Raw genomic sequence first — 20,529 nt, forward strand, 5'->3', positions numbered from 1 at the left:
TCCTCCTGGCTTAGGGACGTTGGACTCCAGGAAAAGTAAATAGAAAAATAAGCAACCACCACCACCACCACTATCGCCACCTGAGATGGCTGGGTATGGTTGATCAGGTTGTGGACTGCTCAATTCCAAATGGTACCATAAACCCAGCCTACCATGTATACGATGCTTCCTGGAATTGAACACAACACCCTACCATCACCGCCTAACACTGACGACATTACCAAATGCCTACCACGCAAGCAGCTGTGTCATTTAAACCCCAATAAAAGGAAAGTATGATGATCCCAATTGTACAGATGAGAAAACGTGACACCAACAAGAGCAACTTATCCGAGGAATGGATGGAAAGGGTTTCACCACCTGGTTCCGTAAGACTTTCCTAACCCGTAGTCTCCCACATCACAGGAACGAGGCTGTGTCCATGGTAGGTCCTGGCATGTAGCCAGAACCAGGCCAAAGTGGAACCCAGGGGATCCTTGTAGCTTTAGGGCAGGGCATATGTATCTCCCAGTGCTTCGTCCTTACCATTTAGGGTAGGAAAGGTTTTTAGTCCAATTCCTACCTTCTCCCGTTTTACAGATGAGACAACTGAGGCCCACAAGGAGAAATCATTTTACAGAGTCACACAGTGAGTCTGAAGCTAAGCCTCCCTCCTCTCAGTCCTGATTCAGGAGGTGGGGGTGGCTTAGAATGCAGCTCTGGAGTTGGCCAACTCCTTGACTATATACATTGCTCCTCTGAGACTTTTCCTATTCTGTAAACACGAGGTTTTCAGCAGGGTAAAAACACTTTAAAATCTCAGCTTTTTAAATCTCAGCCAGGCCTGGCGTGGTGGCTCACACCTGTGATCCCAGCACTTTGGGAGGCAGAGGCAGCAGGCTCACTTGAGCCCAGAAGTTCAAGACCAGCCTGGGCAACATAGAGAGACCCTGTCTCTATAAAAATAAAAAATTATCCAGGTGATGGTACACGCCTGTAGTCCCAGCTACTTGGGAGGCTGGGGTGGGAGGATCGCTGAAGCCCAGGAGGGCGAGTCTGCAGCGTACTGCGATTGTGCCCCTGCACTACAGTCTGGGCAACAGAGCAAGACCGTGTCTCAGAAAAAGAAAAAAAAAAAAAAAAAACCTCAGCTTTTATTATTTGTGCCATCAGGCTGCTGCCTGCGTTTCTTCGTCCTCCCTCCCTTCCTGTTCACTCATTCCTTTGTCTCCATACCATTTTCCTGTTCCTGAAATACCAGGCCCATTAGGACATCTAAACCCAGAGGAAGAAAGGTACCAAGGTGTAACCACAGCGACCAGACCCCCCAGCAGGCCACTCCCAAACTACAGATACTCAAGCCTCGGCACTCCTGGGACACGGGCGGCCAGGGAAGTGAGGCCTGCTCTCTTGGAATAAATAAAACCAATTAGGAAGCAGGCACTTGAAGCTCTTCCAGAGGCAGGACGGCTCACCCAGCTGCCCTCAGGCAGCTCTTGAAATGCCAGCGAGCCCGAGAGGCCTGGCAGCCAGGCAGCTCCCACGGCCCATGACCCCAGCCACTCCCCTCCAGAGCACCCAGGCCCTGTCAGAGCAATGGGACGGCGCTGTCAGGGCTGTCAGTCACTTGGAGCTGCGCCTCCAACATGCAGCCATCAGCCACACGTAGCTATTTAAACTCACTTTATGCAACATTAAATAAAATTAAAAATCCGGCTTCTCATCTGCATTAGCCACAAGTGCCCAGAAGCCACACGTGACCAGTGGTTACTGTATCGGACAGTGTACCTCTAGAATAGGGTGGGCAAACTATGGCCCTTGGGCCCAATCCAACCCAGGGCCTATTTTCAAAGGGCCTTTGAACTAAGAACGATCTGTAAATTTTACCAAGGGAAGGTAAAGGGTGAAGGAAGGAGGACGAGGAGAGGGAAGAGCGGCAGTGGCAGCAGAAACCACACGAACACCACAAACGTGGAAACATCGACTATCTGGGACATTTATAGCAATTTGCTGACCTTTGCACTAGAACAGTCCCAACACTGTCGAGTGTTCTGCTGGGCAGTGCTGATTACAGGACAAGTGAGAGGGACGGGTGCTCGCCCCATCACCCAGGCTGCAGTACAATGTCGTGATCTCAGCTCACTGCAACCTCCGCCCCCTGAGTTCAAACAACTCTCTTGCCTCAGCCTCCCGAGTAGCTGGGATTACAGGCGTGAGCCACCATGCCCAGCTAATTTTTGTATATTTAATCGAGATGGGGTTTCATCATGCTGGCCAGGATGGTCTTGAACTCATGACCTCGTGATCTACCTGCCTCGGCCTCCCAAAGTGCTGGAATTACAGGCGTAAGCCACCGTGCTTCCTTTTCCTTTCTTTCTTCTTTTTTTTTTTTTTTTGGTGTCCAGTCCAGGCTAAAATGCAGTGATAGGATCTTGGGTCACTGCAGCCTTGACTTCCCTGGGCTCAAGTGATCCTCCCATCTGAGCCTCCTAAGTATCCAGGACTACCTGGATACCTGCATGCTACCATGCCTGGCTAATATAAGCATTTTTTTGTAGAGATGGAGTCTCCCTATGGGACTCCTGGGCTCAAGCAATCCTTTTGCCTGTGCCTCCCAAAGTGCCAGGATTTTAGGTGTGGGCCACTGTACCCACCTGAAGGGAGGGGAGCGGGGAAAAGGGGAGGGGAGGGGAGGGGAGGAAGGACAGACGGACATGAGAGCATTTTGGATTAGGCATGCTGAACTGATCAGTATAATGCAAATATTCCAAACTCAGAAAAAAATCTAAGTCGGATGTGGTAGCTCAGGCCTGTAATCCCAGCGCTTTGAGGGCTGAGGCAGGAGGATCACTTGAGCCCAGGATTTCGAGACCAGCCTGGGCAACATAGGGAGACCCTGTCTCTACTTTATATTTTTTAATTAGCCAGGTGTGGCGGTGCTTGCCCATAGTCTCAGCTAATTGAGACACCGAGGCAGGAGAATCACTTGAACCCTGGAGGTGAAGGCTAAAGTGAGCCCTGATCATGCCGCTGCAGTCCAGCCTGGCTGTCAGAGGGAGATGCTGCCTCCGAAGAAAAAAAAAATCTGAAATCCAAAACCTTTCTGGTCCCAAGCATTTCAGATAAAGGGATACGCAACTGTAACATCTCCTAGAAGGGCACTTTGAAATGTGCCCGGTGCAAATGAGAAAGTAGTCTTGTAGGAATGCTAGGAGGTAAAAATAAATGAGGGCATGTTAGAACAGTACCTGGCCCATAGCAAGTGCTATTTGCATGCTGGCTCTTGCTTTCAGGAAAACCTTGTGTGGTGGGGATTTTTATCCCCATCTCAGAAGTGAAGAAACTGAAGCTCCAAGAGATGGAGTGATTAGCAGAAGCCACACAGCTAGGAAGAGGGCAGGACAGTCTCTGACTGCGCCTCTGTCTCCAAGGCGCCATCCCTGGCGTGGTGTCCTGTGGCTCACAAAACAGGGGTAGCAGCCAGGCGCAGTGGCTCATGCCTGTAAACCCAGCACTTTGGGAGGCTGTGGCAGACAGATCATGAGGTCAGAAGATCGAGACCATTCTGGCCAACAGCGTGAAACTCCATCTCTACTAAAATCCAAAAAATTAGCCAGGCGTGGAGGCGCACGCCTATAATCCCAGCTATTCAGGAGGCTAAGACAGGCGAATCGGTTGAATCCGGGAGGCGGCGGTTGCAGTGAGCCGAGATTGCACTACTGCACTCCCGCCTGGCAACAGGGCAGAACTCTGTCTCAAAAAAAAAGAAAGAAAGAAAGAAAGAAGAAAAAATCAGATTAAGCCAGAATCAGCTGGTCATTGGAAACAGTGGGGTTTCATTTCGTCGGGTGCGGTGGCTCATGCCTGCAATCCCAGCACTTGGGAGGCCAAGGTGGGCAGATCACCAGGTCAGGAAATCAAGACCATGCTAGCCAACATGGTCAAACCCTGTCTGTACTAAAAATACAAAAAAAAAAAAAAAAAAAAAAAAAAAATTGCCAGGCATGGTGGCACGTGCCTATAGTCCCAGCTACTCGGAAGGCTGAGGCAGGAGAATCGCTTGAATCCGGTTAGTGGAGGTTGCAATGAGCCAAGATCGCGCCACTGCACGCCAGCCTAGGTGACAGAGTCCAACTAAAAAAATTAAAAAAAAAAAAAAAAAAAAAAAAAAAAAAGCGGTCGGGGGAAGCAGGAGTCCATGGGAGGGGACTTTGCTTCCTCTTTCCATTGACTATGAAAGGCCCCTGGAAGGGTGGGGGCTGTTCAATCTAAGAGATCCCCTTAGCCTCAGATTCATTCGTTCCACCAATGTTTACTGAGCAAGTATCATGCGCAGGGCCCTGGTCAAGATACTGGGATACATCAAGGGCAACAGACAAAGGTCCCTGCCTTCACAGAGCTGACATTCCAGTGGGGAGCAAAGAAACCAGCATGTGAGACAAAGACATCAGTGATAAAGGCTCAGAAGGAAATTCGCATGATGAGAGGTGGAGGCATTCCACAGGGGCTAAAGAAAGAAGGGGGTGATGTTTGCACTGAGCCCACACTGATTCTTGGCTCAAATCTATACGAACTTTCTAAATCATCATTTCTCCAAGCTCAGCGGATCAGGAGGTTCCCAAGAGAAAAGCGGCAGGGGACAGGGAGGGGACAACAGCGGGGGGCTGGCAGCACACAAAGCCAGCTCTGGAGGTCACAGCACTTACAGAGTGGCCTTGGAGCAGGGCCCAGTGCCCGCGTGCTCAGGCTCAGCCACCAGCCCTGCGACTCCTCCCCATGGGAACCAGCTCCCAACATTCCATTGCCATGGCTCTTCCCAACCCTACCGAACCACACTGACCACACCACCTCCCATCCACCACGCCCCAACTTTCTGCAGAGCTGGAGAGACATAGGTCTCTTGGACAGCGTCCCTAGGAATCAGGGACTTCTGAACTACTGCGGGGTGGGGAGTGGGGGGTGGGAAGCCAGCCAAGAAAGCCCTACAGATTTCAATGGGGTAAGAGTAAGGGAAAAATAATTCTGAAGCTGTGGACGCTACTTGAGCGTAAAAAGTATGCAGAGTGGTTCAAGAGGAAGGGCAGGGAGGCTGGCATGCAGCCTCAAAAATATTAGCTCAGGGCCGGGTGCAGTGGCTCACGCCTGTAATCTCAACACTTTGGGAACCCAAGGTGGGCAGATCACAAGGTCAGGAGTTCAAGACTAGACTGGCCAACATGATGAAACCCCGTCTCTACTAAAAATACAAAAATTTGCCAGGCATGGTAGTACATGCCTATAGTCCCAGCTACTCAGGAGGCTGAGGCAGGAGAATCGCTTGAACCCGAGAGGTGGAGGCTGCAGTGAGCCGAGATGGTGCCACTGCACTCCAGCCTGGGCATCAGAGTGAGACAGCGTCTCAAAAAAACCCAAAAACAAAAATGTTAGCTCAGTTCAGGCCGGGCCCAGTGGCTCACGCCTATAAGCCTGGCACTTTGGGAGGCTGAGGGGGATGGATTGCTACAGGAAAGGAGTTTGCGACCAGCCTGGACAGTAAGACCAGACACTGCCTCTACAAAAATATACAAAAATTAGCTGGGCGTGGTGACATACACCTATAGTCCCAGCTATTTGGGAGGCTGAGGTGGGAGGATCACTTAAGCCTGGGAGGCAGAGGTTGTGTGAGCCAGGACCACACCACTGCACTGCAATCTGGGTGACAGAGAGACTCTGCCTTAAAAAAAAAAAAAAAAAAAAAAATAGTTCAGACTTAGAGCACTTATTATATACCCTGTTTGACCCTCCCTCATTCATGATCCATTTCCTGGGGCTCAGAGAGGTAAAGGGACCTGCCCGAGGCCATACGGCTGGAAGGAAAACCCACGTCTCTCTCTGTCCCGAGCCTGTGTTCCTTGATCTGGGACCTTCCCCAAGTCTTGCTTTGCATTTTTTTTTTTTTTTTTTAACCAAAAACCATCCAAGCAGGGCCCCACATACTATCCCAGCCTCCCCCGCTGAAGGCCAGGGGTCACATCCTGGCTTCCCTACTCAGAGGCTGGGTGTCCTGGGTCAACCTGGGGCAGCTCGCTGAGCCTCCGTGTTCTCATCTGAGAAACGGGAATCACACCTGGAAGAAAGAGTGCCATAGGAACTGTGTAACTTCCACTGAGCCAGGCAGAGCCGACGTGAGAAAATTATTACCGTTAAATTTTTTTCCTGTCTTTTTTTTCTTTTTTTTTTTTTTTTTTGAGACAGGGTCTTGCTCTTGTCACCCTGGCTAGAATACAGTGGTGTAATCGTGGCTTGCTACAGCCTCAATCACCTGGGCTGAAGTGAATACTCCCATCTCAGCCTCCCAGGTAGCCAGTGCACCACCACGCCTGGCCAATATTGTATTGTTTTGTAGAAACAGGGTCTTGTTTTATTGTCCAGGCTGGCCCCAAACTCCTGGGCTCAAGTCATCCTCCTGCCTGGGCCTCTCAAAGTGCTGGGATTACAGGCATGAGCCACGACGCCCAGCCGTCATTTGATATTATAATCACTGTCATTACAGCACACGGATAAAGACCGGCAGGGACCTACACACACTAAGGAATGTGTGGTCTGGCAGGGTGGGGTCAGGAGGGACTCCTTTTCCCTGTTCTTCATCGTTAGAGGCCAAATGCACGGTTGGCCCTGTACATTTTGACTCTGAACAACAACCCTGAGGGTGGGCTCTATTACTAGCCACGATTTGCAGAGGGGAAACTGAGGCTTAGAGAGGTGAAGTGCTTTGCTGGAGGTCACACAGATGGTAACTGGTTGAGCCTGAACCGGAACTCAGGCCGTCTGATGCCAGCACCCAAACTGTTTCCCCAACTTTCGATGACCCTGCTTCACCAGCTCTCCTGGGGGTCGGCAAGCTTCTGTGAAGTCAGCAAGCCGATGTTTTTGGCTCTGTGGGCCACAAGATCTCCACTGCAACTGTGGAATTTTAACACAAACAATCAAGATGACACATACATGAAGGCATGTGGCTGTGTTCTGGTAAGACTTGTTTCAAAAACAGACGGTGAGCTAGATTTGTCCCATGGACATAGTTTGCCCAACCCCCCAGTCCATATCACAAAAAGACACTATCAGCCAGGCGTGGTGGCTCACGCCTGTAATCCCAGCACTCTGGGAGGCTAAGGCAGGCAGATCACCTGAGGTAAGGGGTTCGAGACCAGCCTGGCCAACATGCTGATACCCCATCTCTACTAAAAATATGAAAATTAGCCAGGCGCGGTGGTAGGTGCCTGTAGTCCCAGCTATCTGGGAAGCTGAGGCAGGAGAATCGCTTGAACCCGGGAGGCGGAGGTTGCAGTGAGCCGAGATCGCGCTATTGTACTCCAGCCTGGGTGACCACAGCGAAACTCCAGCTTAATTAAAAAAAAAAAAAAAGACACTATCAGCAGCTGCCCTCCCAGCAACCTGCACAAACTCACAAAGCACAAATACAGTGCGCGGAGGCAGAAACCAGTGTGCGCGTACTTTGGTTCTGGGACTTATCTCGGTAGGAGCTGTGGGAGGACCCAGGTGGCCAGCCTTTGGTGAGTAAGAGAAAAATGTACAATTCGGAAAAACAAATAGTTGATTGAAAAGAGTAAGACGTGCACACTCATGCACAGGGAATCATCCAGCATCCTGTCTGTTGCCACGTAAGGACTAGCAGAGAGACTTGTGTATGCCCGGTTTTTTTTTTTGTTTTTTTTTTTTAAAGAGACAGGGTCTCCCTCTGTCTCTAAGGCTGGAGTGACATAGGAGGATCATTGTTCACTGCAGCCTTGAAACTCCTGGCCTTAAATGATGTGCCTGCCTCAGGTTCCCAGGTAGCTGGGACTACAGGCATGTGCCACCATACCCAGTTAATTTTTTATTTTTGTAGAGACGGGATCTCACTATGTTGCCAAGGCTGATCTGAGTTTAATCCTCCCACCTCAGCCTCCCAAAATGCTGTGATTATAGGCATGAGCCACCGCACCTGGCTGGTGGTTTTATATACAGTCTTCTCTCCATATCATAGGGGATTGATTAAGGAATCCCCCTTGAATACCAAAATCCAGATGTCCAAATCCCTTAAATAAAATGACACCGTATTTGCATATAACCTACACATATCCTCCCATATACTTTAAATCGGTGCTAGATCAACTATACTACCTAATACAATGTAAATGCTATGTAAATAGTTGTTACACTGCATTCTTTAGAGAGTAATCACAGGACAAAAAAAAAGTCCTGTTCATGTTCAGTACAGATGCCACTATCCATTTTTTCCCACATGTTTTTGATCCACTGCTGGCTGAATCCCCACATGCAGAACCCATGAATTCAGAGAGCCAACTGTATAATTTTGACCTTAAGGTAAGCACTTGGAGGGTAAGCACTATACTTATTGTCTAGCTTTACAGAAGGGGAAACTGAGGCTTAGAGAGGGGAGGTGCTTTGTTGGAGATCACACAGATGATAACTGGCTGAATGTGATCTGGAACTTGGATCTGTCTGATGCCCAAACCCCAAGCTCTTAACTACCTCTTCCAAATCTCGACCCCACCCCATACACAGATGGAGAAGCTATGAGCTCCAGGTCAGACAGCTAGCTGCTCATCGTTGAGCCTAGCTCAGACCACTGGACCACCTCCCAGCCTTGCCTCCAGCACCTGGCACAGCCCCTGCTCTGGACTTCCTGCACAGAAACACAGAGGGCCCCTTCCTGGTAAACAAGGCAAACAGGAAAGGGCCGGCGTGATCGTGTAAGGACCGGTGCTTCCTGAGCTTTCACCCCCACCCGCCATGGGATCCCGTCTCTATTCCTCTGCCCAAAAGCTGTCAGAGATGGCGGACTGAGCAGAGGCGCAGGTATCCTGCATACCTGGCTGATTACCAGCAATGCCGCACTGGGTTGGGGGTCGGGGAGAGGTGTTAGCTAACATCTTTGTGCCTCAATTTCCTCATCTGTGAAATGGGGAGGCCATTAGCACTTGTGAAGATTAAATAAACTTGCGGTGGCTCCCGCCTGCAATCCCAGCACTTTAGAAGGCTGAGGCAGATCACCTGAGGTCAGGAGTTCGAGACCAGCCTGGTCAACATGGTGAAACCCTGTCTCTGCTAAAAATATTAGCCAAGCGTAGTGGTTCATGCCTGTAATCACAGCTACTTGGGAGGCTGAAGCATAAGAATTGCTTGAACCCGGGAGGAGGAGGTTACAACGAGCCGAGATGGCACCACTGCACTCCAGCCAGGGTAACAGAGCAAGAGACTCTGTCTCAAAATAAATAAACTCACATAAAGGGCTCAGAACAGAGCTTTGTTACTTCATCACTGTTATTCCTTCCCTTTAGGGGGATGGTTAAACCTTGGTGTGCTTCTGAATAGCCCGAAACTGTTAAAAGGCAGATTCCTGGGGCCTGCCCTCAAATATTCTGATTTGGAAGAAAAGGGGGAGCCTAGGGAATCTGCATTTTAACAAGTCCTGCTGCCCCTCACCCCCACTCTGTGAAGTATTGCTTAGGGCACTGAACTCAGCGTTCTAGTAGGCTGGTGCAAAAGTCATGCAGTTTTTGCCGTTGAAAGTGATATCGGCTGGGTGCAGTGGCTCACGCCTGTAATTCCAGCATTTTGGGAGGCCGAGGTGGGTGGCTCACCTGAGGTCAAGAGTTTGAAACCAGCCTGACCAACATGGTGAAACCCCATCTCTACTAAAAATACAAAATTAACCAGGTGTGGTGGTGCATGCCTGTAATCCCGGCTACACGGTAGGCTGAAGCAGGAGAATCACTTGAACCCAGGAGGCAGAGGTTGCAGTGAGCTGAGATCACGCCATCGCACTCCAGCCTAGGCAACAAAAGCCAAACTCCATCTCCAAAAAAAAAAGTGTGGTTTCTACTGGTGACCCAAGTGCTGCCACTACTGCTGTGATCTATCACCTATGTTGTCACCTGGAGGAAATGTTAAACTAGCATCCATAAAGATGTAGTCTTCCCCCCGATCCAAATTCCGAGGCCCACGAATGCAGCCTGGGACCCCAGTTAAGAATCGCTGCCAGCGTCTGGCTCCGTTATGGACACAAAATCTATGGCTGTCGGGGCCAGGGAGCCGTGGTCCTGCCTCAGAGGGGTTTGGACTCTCCTTCCCTCCCATTCCTGCCCGCTTCTGCGCCCCACCATCAAACACAAGAGCAGCAGGGATTTGCACCAGAAACACTTGAAGGCATATTGTGGAGCACGGTTTGCATGTTCTGATTTTATTTTAAGAGGCCAGGAGCAGCGGCTCGCGCCTGTGATCCCAGCTGCTCACAAAGCCAAGGCAGGAAGACAGCCTGAGCCCAGGAATTTGAGACCCAGCCTGCGGCCATCGACATAGCAAGACCCAAATATAAGTAGGTAGGAGACGGCAGCTGTTATAAAAGACCATGGCTCCTGTCCATGCTGGCATCATACACTGGCAGGTGGCCTTGGCTACTAAGTTAGAAGTGTGAAGGCCGTCAGGGACCAAAGTGGGGGTGACCCTGGCATGGACACTGTACACATGACCCTGAGGGAAAGCAAACACCCATAATGGATGAGGGGAGGCACAGACAGGTGGGCAGAGTCCCATGTGTGCTGCCAGCCAGCCTGGGTGTGCACCTGCCTCTGCCCCCGACCCGCGGCACATCACCTCCACTCTCTGGGCCTGAGTTTCCTCATCTGTAAAATGGGTCCAATTAATTCTTACTGGCAATGTGCTGTGAGGATTACACGAGATAGAGGCTTACATGAGAGAAAGGCCAGAGACCCTCAGCGAATGCCTCGGAGCTCGTCAATAATGATGGGTCCCATCTGAATCTACTGATGAGAAATCAGCAGGGGTGGGCAGGAAGAGTGGGGAAAGGAAACTGGACTGGCAAGCCCTAGACTGTGCCAGGCTTTGAATGCCAGGTAATGAGCTTGGAGTTAACCTGGGGACAGTGGGAAATTGTGAGCACTGGCCTGGTTGTGACCTGGGAAGGGGCACTGGCTCTCTCTGGTGTAGGATGCCTTCAAAGACAAGGACTGGAGGACAGGTGAGGGCTGCTGGGGGATCCAGGGAGCCATCTCCAAGAAGAGAGATGGAGCCAGGAGCAGTGGCTCATGTCTGTCATGCCAGCACTTCAGGAGGCTGAAGAGGGAGGATCACTTGAGCTCAGGAGTTCAAGACCAGCCTGGGCAACATAGCGAAGCTCCATCTCTACAAAAACTTAAAAAGTAGCCAGGTGTGGTGGCATGTTTCTGTAGTCCCAACTACTAGGGAGGCTGAGGCCAGAGGATCACTCGGGCCTGGGAGATCAAGGCTGCAGTGAGCTGTGGTCACATCACTACACTCTAGCCTGGCTGACAGAGCAAGACTCTTCTGTCTCAAAAATATATATAGGCTGGCCCCTTCCCAGAAGATTGCTTTTCAATGGAATACAATAAAATAGAGAGGATGAAAAGGAAACCAATGGAGTAAAAGTTGGCTAAGAATGCGATCACAAAAATGCTGTGAAATATTATGTGTAACCTATATGCTCTTTTTATTAAAGCAGCAAAAACCAAATCTAGTAGCAGAATAATCGCTATCATCTGCATGCTGTGATGAGCAGGCACCTCTGTGGCACCTGAAAATGTGACACAAAAATATGGATGGAGCACAGTGGCACACGCCTGCAATCCCAGCACTTTGGGAGGGGGATTATAGGGGGTCACTCCGGACCTCAAGTGATGTGCCCGCCTCAGTCTCCCAAAGTGCTGGAATTACAGGCGTGAGCCCCTGCACCTAGCCGCCCACTTGGTTTAACTATGAGAACACAGCCAAATCTAATCTAGACAGAAGTGACACGGGCGCTCTCTCACTTCCTCCAACCACCCAGCCCTCCATCTTACACTCCTCTTTCTCTCGTTCATCCACGTGCTGTCCTGTCACACCTGTGGTCCTCAACCAGGGGCCATTTTGCCGTTCAGGGAACTACTGGTAATGTCCAGAGACAGTTCTGGTTGCCACAACGAGGGGTCATCTCATGGGTAGAGCCCACAGATGCTGTTAAACGTCTTACAGTGCCCAGGTAGCCCCCAGTACAGAGAATCATACATATTTGTGATTCATATATATATATTTTTTTTTCTTTTTTTTTTTTTTTTGAGACAGTCTCCCTCTGTCACCAAGGCTGGAGTGCAGTAGAGCAGCTCACGTTGCAACCTCCATCTCCCAGGTTCAAGTGATTCTCCTGCCTCAGCCTCCTGAGCAGCTGGGATTACAGGCACTTGCCAGAACACTGGCTAATTTTCTGTATTTTTAGTAGAGACAGGGTTTCATCACATTAGCCAGGCTGGTCTCCCGCTCTTGACCTCAAGTGATCTGCCTGCCTTGGCCTCCCAAAGTGCTGGGATTACAGGCATAAGCCACCAGGCCTGGCCTCAAAAAAAAAAAAAAAAAAAAAAAAGATTAAAAAAGAGAGAGAGATGGGAGGAGAGAAGGGAGAAGCCAGCAAAGGAGACAATGTGAGCAGGAGGAGGAGGTGGCTCTCTACTCTGGTCCTCACACATGACTCCCTGGCTGGACAAACAACTCACAGCCTCTCTCAGGGTGGGCTTGCTGGGGGTCTCACCTGTCCCACGAGGAGACAGACAGGAGGAAGGGACAGCGTGGTGGGGGAGACCCTGCCACCCTAGGGAGAGCCAAAGGCTTGCCTGGCAGGGCGGCGACAGGGTGAGGCAAGTGAGTCATTGTCCTCGAGCACAAAAACTCTACGGGGTGCCAAAAAACTCAGGAACCGAGATCAATCACGTTTCAATGCAATCTTTTTTAAATTAGTGGAAAAAAACCCCGTGACAAACAAACAAACAAAAATAGTTAAATGTTTAAACAAATAGGACAAATGATGTTGTGCTGTGCCAAGACATACTGGAACCCTGGCAGAAAGAAAAAGATCAGTAATACTGAGCCTGACATTATTTACAATGTGGAGACGTTGTTTTTCATGGTTATTTTTGCATTAATTAAGATTGTTTTCTAACAGCCTTACTGAGGGGCAATGCACATAACAATACAACTCACCTATTTAAAGTGTACGGTTCGTGGGCCAGGCGCAGTGGCTTACACCTGTCATCCCAACACCTTGGGAGGTCGAGGCAGGTAGATCACCTAAGGTCGGGAGTTCGTGACCAGCCTGGGCAACATGGTGAAACCCCGTCTCTACTAAAAATATGAAAATCAGCCGGGCATGGTGGTGGGTGCCTGTAATCCCGGCTACTTGGGAGGCTGAGGTAGGAGAATCGCTTGAACCCGGGAGGTGGGGGTTGCAGTGAGCTGAGATCACATCACTGCACTCCAGCCTGGGCAACAGAGTGAGACTCCATCTCAAGAAAAATAAAGTGTACAGTTTAATGGTTTTTAGTATAATCACAGTATAATGGTTTATAGTATCTTCACAGGTTTCTAGTATATTCAGAGTAGTGCATTCATGGAGTTTTAGTACAGTCATACTCAATTTCCCAACATTTTCATCACCCAAAGAGAAGTCTCATACTTTTAGGTATCAAACTCCAACCCCCTTCTCCCTGCAGCCCCCAGAAGACCACTACTCTACTTTCCGTCTCTATGAATTTATCCATTTTGAACATTTCACATAAATGGAATCACACACAGCACACTCTGGTGACCAGCTTTTCCCACTTAACCACACTCCGGTCAAGGTTCATCCACTAGTTCCAATTTTTCAAACTGTGCATTCATATACTACCTTGATCACTTGATTACTCAATCATCCCCTGCTGCCTAGGGCTCTCCCAGGTCAAACCCTGGCTTCTGCAAACCCCCGCTTAACACCATGGTTCTACTGACACCTTCAGCCAGGAGTGGGAGCCTGGAGCCCCCAGAAACCTCCTAGCCTGGACAACAGGGCCTTCTAGGAGCCTCTGAGGAAATGCACACGGTGGGACAGAGCAGGTACAGGAGCACGTCCGATCAGTGTATATGCATCATATACATATCTATCCTGTGATAGGAAATAAAAGGGAAGATGATCTCTAGATTTGTGGCATACCTTTGCTTCCTTGAGCTCTGGGCTGCACAGCCCGCAGCGGCCTTGAAGAAAGCCTGGGCGAGCTCAGAAAGGAGAGTGTAGCCAAGGTCACACAGCAAGTTAACGGCACGGCCAAGCTTGAACACCTGGCTGGGTTCTTCCCACGCAACCAGAGGCCTTCTCTGCTGGCACCGTGCTGGCTTGCTCTCCTAACAAGATGAGGGAGGATGGCCTCCTGGTTCAAGCGTGGCTCCGGAGTCAGGCTGCAGATGCTGGCTTCGGAGCTACCGGACTTTGGGCAAGACACTTAACCTCTGTGGGCATCAGTTTCCTCATCTGCAAAATGAGAATCCTATGATAGCGGTGCCACGTGGCTTTTGTAAGGATTACGTAAGATATTGCACGTGAAGCACTCAGTTCCATGCCTAGCAAACAGTAGATGCTCTAAATCCTATTAGTAGTAGTAGTATTAGTAGTATCTGGGATCTAGCAATCTCACGGAGAGTCCTTTGCAGGACATGCAATGCTATCCCAGCAGGCCCAGGAAGGACAATTGAGGCTTAGGTACTAGGAAGCCATAGCAGGTGTCTGAGCAGGGGGAGAGCAGCATGACTTTGAAGCTGCATAGGGCTGGCAGCCAGTCCAGTACCCACCTACAGGGAACATCTCTGCCAACGTCCTTCCTCACATGCCCCAGATCCCTGGCAGTCCTCCCAGAGCTGCTGGGCAAAGCCAGGGCACAACTCCCACAGGCTACACTCCCTGACACTTCCAGCCTTGTCTGCTTCCTGGGTGCCAGCCAGGCTGGTGGACAGCAAGCACTCGACACAGCCTCAATCCACAGATACAAAGACCGGGGGGCCCAGAAGCCTGGCGGGGGCCACAGGGTGGCAGAGGAGAAACTGTTCCTACTTTGGGGTCACGAAGGCAAGTCTAACTCCTCCTTTGCTGTGTGACCTTGGGAAAGTCCCTTTCCTTCTCTGAGCTCCAGTCTGCCCATATGCAAGAAGGTCTTACGTGCTTCTGTATGCGTAGGGGCTGCTGGAGAGATGCCATACAGTGAAACGATGGTCTCCTTCGGCGGGACCCCCACCATGGGCCAGACACCGTGCTGAACGCTCCAGCTGTGTCATTTCACTAAATCCTCACAGCTCTACAAGCCAGTCCCCATACCATTTCTACTTTTTTTTATTTTTGAGATGGAGTCTCGCTCTGTCACCCAGGCTGGCACAATCTCGGGTCACTGCAACCTCCTTCTCCTAGGTTGAAATGATTCTCTCACCTTAGCCTCCCGAGTCGCTGGGATTACAGGGGCCTGCCACCATGCCCGGCTAATTTTTGTATTTTTTTTTTAGTAGAGACAGGGTTTCGTCAGGTTGGCCAGGCTAATCTCAAACTCTTGACCTCAGGTGATCCACCGGCCTCGGTCTCCCAAAGTGCTGGGATTACAGGCGTGAGCCACTGCGCCCGGCCACACACTTGCTTTTAACTATGAGAACACAGCCAAATCTAATCTAGACGGAAGTGACACGGGCTCTCTCTCCCTTCCTCCAACCACCCAGCCCTCCATCTTACACTCCTCTTTCTCTCGTTCATCCACGTGCTGTCCTGTCGCACCTGTGGTCCTCAACCAGGGGCCATTTTGCCATTCAGGGAACTACTGGTAACGTCCAGAGATAGTTTTGGTTGCCGCAACCAGGGGTCATCTCATGGGTAGAGCTCAGAGATCCTGCTAAACATCCTACAGTGCCCAGGTAAGCCCCCCGCACAGAGAATCATCCAGTTCCAAATGTTAGCAGTCCCAAGGTTAAGAAGCCCTGGATTCTACATAGCCTCCTGAAACTGGCTGGGTTCACTCAACGCGAGGTCTTTCCATGTCGGCCTATGTGTTCTACCATCTAGTAAACACTGCTTGAGCACCTACTGTGTACCAGGCCCTGTTCTAGCACCGGGGCCAAATCAGTAAACAAGACAAAGCCCCGGCCTCCAGAGGGCACTGCCATCCTTGCAGAAGACAAGACCTATCCATATGCCACACCGATGGACCTCCCTCCCTCTCCTGAATCGTCCCAGAGCATCCCAGCAGGAACAGCGCACCATTCAGTTGGCCAAGGCCTTCCGACAGACAGGGGAGCTGCTTTCACCTTCCTGCAATGACGTATCATCACAAAGGACCGTGCCTCCTTGTGCCCATGCATGAAAGGTGCCCTCGGGCCTGACTAGGGTCTTACAGGTACCAAGGCCAACCTGGGAGCCTGTCAGTCCTATGCCAGAGAAGGAACTAAACTTGCTTTTTTTTTTTTTTTGAGACGGAGTCTTGCTCTGTCCCCCAGGCTGGAGTGCGGTGGCACGATCTCGGCTCTCTGCAAACTCCGCTCCCGGGTACAAGCAATTCTCCTGCCTCAGCCTCTCCAGCAGATGGGCCTACAGGCACCTGCCACTACACCCAGCTAATTTTTGTATTTTTAGTAGAGACAGGGTGTCACCATATTGGCCAGGCTGGTCTCAAACTCCGGGCCTCGTGATCCATTGTGCGCAGACCTGAACCTGCATTTTCACCAGACCCCAGGCATTCCCACACACAACACAATTTGAGAAGCGCAGCTCTAGGTAACTACCTATAGGGGGTTGGCTGGCTCAGCCCTATATACTTCTTCAGCAGATACTGCCGAAGCGCCCCCCCGAAAAACCCTCCCGCCAGCAGTCTGCACGGTCCCCTTCTGCACCAACTTTGTGTTGCCAGAGGCTGCCGTTTTTGCCAAGGCGATGATTCCTCCCATTTTCCAGAGGTGGAGACTGAGGCTGAACGAGGTGTCTGGACAACCAGCACCAGCATCCAGTGACCTCTAAGACGTCTCCCAGTTCTGACTTTAGGGTCCGGCTGCAGGCTGGGTGTCTCGTCCCAGCTTACTGACCAACCACTCTGGCTCTCAGCAGCTGCTTGGAGCAGGAAGGAGGAATGGCTACAGCTCACCTGGCAAAGGAAGCAGAGTTCTTAGGGGAGGGGGCAGGCCCAGCGGCCTGGACATCTGTGAGCGCCACTGGCGAAGTCGCCCCTGTGCCCGTTCATGTCCAGTCATGCAGGACAGAGGACCAGGCTGGGCACAGAACAAGCCTTGCCCTGTGGTGCATAACAGGTAATGCCGGAGGGCCAAGCAGATGAGGGAAAGGGCTCTGGGGCCGAGAAGCCAGACGGGACCCCATCTTTGCTCTCACCAGTTCCACAGCTTAGCCTCCGTTTCCTTCCTGTAAAAATGGGCTCATATCACTCACTGCAGAAGGCTGCAGTGAACACTTAGGCACAGATCAGTCAGCAAGCAGCAGCCACCACCTGGAGCCTTGTCCTGGGCCGGTGCTGTTACTTTATTCAACTTACTATAGCCTCAGCAGTCATTGCGACTGGCACTGCTGTTCTCCCCATTTAACAGATGGGGAAACTAACGCCCAAAGAGGTGCAGTGGTCTGCCCGTGATAGAACACTGAGTTACAGCCACAGGAGGGTGTCCTTGGACCTGCATAGTCAAAGAGTTACTCCTCTGAAGTCTGCCTCTGCGGAGTTGTGTGGCCCTGGGTAAGCTGCTTCACCTCGCTGAGCCTCCACTTCCTCAGCAGTGACGTGAGGACATAACACACAGAGCAGAGGGGGGAAGCCACCTGCAAACAGAGAGAACTGTCTGCACAGCCCCCACTGAGACTTCATAATGCCACCCCCAAAACACCCAGCCCAGGAAGACCTGTCACCCGTGGGCATCTCTGATCTTTCCTGAGCTCCAGGTGCAACACGGGCCAGGCCACGCAAAGCTGGCCACCCCCAGAGAGGGAAAGCCGCTTGTTCAAGGTGACACAGCTCGTAAGTAGCACAGAGCAGGGCCACGCAGCAAGAGATGAGGTTTCAGACCTGAGGGCAGTACGGGCAGCAGCCAGGGTGGAGGCGAGGTCAGGCTGGAGCTGGCAGGTGTCTGGAGTGGTGACTGTCAGGAGCTGGCAGAGTCTTGGTGGCCAAGGTCTCTCTCCTGCTGGCTTTTAGCTGGGAGCCTTGCCACGGCCTGCCTCTCCTAAATGCTCCTCCCTCTTCAGGACCCAGTCTGGTTGCTCACCTGTGGACTGGCAGTGGGCACCTCCTCTCTGGGGAATCAGAGCTTCTCTTGGTGACTGTGGCTCAGGTCTCCTAGGCCATGCAGTCTCCCGTAGTCAGACTTGCTCTGGTCTCTGGAATCCCCTCTTGTCATTGTGACCAGAGGATATCAACCCCTGCCTAAAACCTTCCACCACACAATTCTAGCTCCTTTGGTTTTAACAGCGCCACCCAATAGAAATACAGTGTGAGACATACTTTAAATTCTGTTTTCCAGTAGCTACATTGCAGAAGTAAAGTTAGTAACAGATTTTGTTTAACTCAATATACACAACATATTATCATTAATATAAACACTACGGAGGTAATTTATATTCTTTGTTTTTTAAGGACTCGGTCTTGGAAACCTGGGGTGTAACTTCTACTTTCAGCGCACCTCAATGTGGATGCTAAATTCTCAGTGGAAATAGCTCATCTGTACGGAGATTTCCTAAAACTGACAGTTGACAAAGTACATCCACATCCCCGAATTGCTGCACACAATTAAAAATGCTCCAATTAAAAGTTTTCCAAGAATGGGACTGAGTATCTGTTCTGAAATTTAAATAGATTAAAGCTTAAAATTTGGCCAGACCTGGTGGCTCATCCCTGTAATGCCAGCACTTTGGGAGGCCGAGGCAGGCAGATCACATGAGGTCAGGAGTTCGAGACCAGCCTGGCCGACATGGCAAAACCCTACTCTACTAAAAATACAAAATTAGCCAGGCATGGTGGCAGGTGCCTGTAATCTCAGGTACTTGGGGAGCTGAGGCAAAGAGAATCACTTGAACCTGGGAAGTGGAGGTTGCAGTGAGCCGAGATCACACCACTGCATTCCAGCCTGGGTGACAGAGCAAGACTCTGTCTCAAAAAAAAAGAAAAAAACTTACAATTCATGTCCTCAGCCACAGCAGTCACATTTCAAGGGCTCTGTAGCCACACGTGGTTCATGGTTCCCACAGTGCACTTAAAGGTTAATAAACTCCTGGCCAGGCTTGGTGGCTCATGTTTGTAATCCCAGCACTTTGGGAGGCCAAGGCAGGTGAATCACCTGACATCAGGAGTTCGAGACCAGCCTGGCCAACATGGCGAAACCCCATCTCTATTAAAAATACAAAAATTAGCCGGGTATGGTGGTGGGCACCCGTAATCCCAGCTGCTCGGGAGGCTGAGGCAGGAGAATCACTTGAACCCAGGAGGCGGAGGTTGCAGTGAGCCAAGATAGTGCCACTGTACTCCAGCCTGGGCTCTAAATAAATAAATAAATAAATAAATAAACTCCTTAAAGCCAGGACAATCCCGCTGCTCTCCCCTCTTCCCCTGCTCACATCACACTGTAATTGTCCCTCTTGGAGTTTCGCAGTCTCTGCGATACAGACATTTGGACCAGATCATTCTCTGTGGCAGTGTGGGGTGGGGCTGCCCTGTGCACTGTAGGAGGTGAGCTGCATCCCTGGCCTCTACCCAGGAGATGCCAGTAGCATCCCCTCCCCGAGTCCTGATGACCAAAAATGTCCTCAGACATTGCCAATTGTCCCCTGGGGCGGCAATCATCCCCGTCAAGCACACTGGTCTACTGGAGGGGGTGAGAACAGGTGAAAGTAAGCCCATTCTGTCTGTCTCCTAGACGTCTGTGCAGTACGGGATGCACAAAGGTGCCCAAGCCTGTACGTGAACAGAAGAGGCTTAGACTCACCTCCTCCAGGAAGCCTTCCGCAATACCTTATCCCGGTTAGCGTTTCTGCTGGCCTCCCACAGCCCCCTGCGCTCACTCCTGGTGCAGTCCCCTTCAAGGGCAGGACATGGGCCTGGCTCGCTGTGTATTTTCAAGGCCTGGAAATCGGTATACAGACCTGAAAAACACGGCCAACTTAGGCTGGAAGCCCTGCAAGGCCAGCTTTGCCCATTTTAACTCAGGGCTTCCTCACCCCAACAAAGGTGCTCCATTTATGCACCAGTGAGCTAACATCCACGGGATTGAGAGAGGGAAACTGAGGCTCGCACAGGTAAAGCTTGCCCTGGATTCCAATGATCTTGAGGCTCAAAATTCCCGGGTCCTCCTCTAATGGATCAAATGAAGTCACGGATGAAAAAGAGTATTTGTAATATATATCAAGGGAATATCTATACCTAGAACATAGAAAGAGTTCTGTGAAATCAATACAAAGAAGACAGGCAACACCATAGAAAAATGGTAAAGTCTGAAGTCATATTTCATAAGAGGTTATCTAAGCGGTCGACAAGCATAGGAAAGGGTGCTCAAACTCATATCCATCAGGGACACAAATGCAAATTTAAAGCACATTGTGGGATCATTACATAACTAAATAACTAAAAAAAGAAAAGGGTACCAAGTGTTGGCAAGGATGTAATGCAACCAGAACTTTCATACCCTGCTGGCGGGAGGGAAGCCAGGTAC

The 20,529-nt window shown here is 50.7% G+C and overlaps 1 protein-coding gene across 4 annotated transcripts in view; it reads right to left on the bottom strand.

Moving 5' to 3' along the window:
* The window catches only part of TPST2 (tyrosylprotein sulfotransferase 2), a 67,322-nt gene that overhangs the window by 24,978 nt on the left and 21,815 nt on the right, over positions 1-20,529 (bottom strand). The window contains exon 2 of one of the 4 annotated variants that reach the window (XM_074391232.1): positions 19,807-19,963. The exons of the other annotated variants lie outside the window; for them this stretch is intronic. The gene's annotated coding sequence lies outside the window, so the exon portion shown is untranslated. The remainder of the gene's footprint in view (positions 1-19,806; positions 19,964-20,529) is intronic. 4 annotated transcript variants of the gene reach the window in all.

The sequence above is a fragment of the Saimiri boliviensis genome, chromosome 21 (assembly GCF_048565385.1).
Source record: "Saimiri boliviensis isolate mSaiBol1 chromosome 21, mSaiBol1.pri, whole genome shotgun sequence".
Taxonomy (NCBI): Eukaryota; Metazoa; Chordata; class Mammalia; order Primates; family Cebidae; genus Saimiri; species Saimiri boliviensis.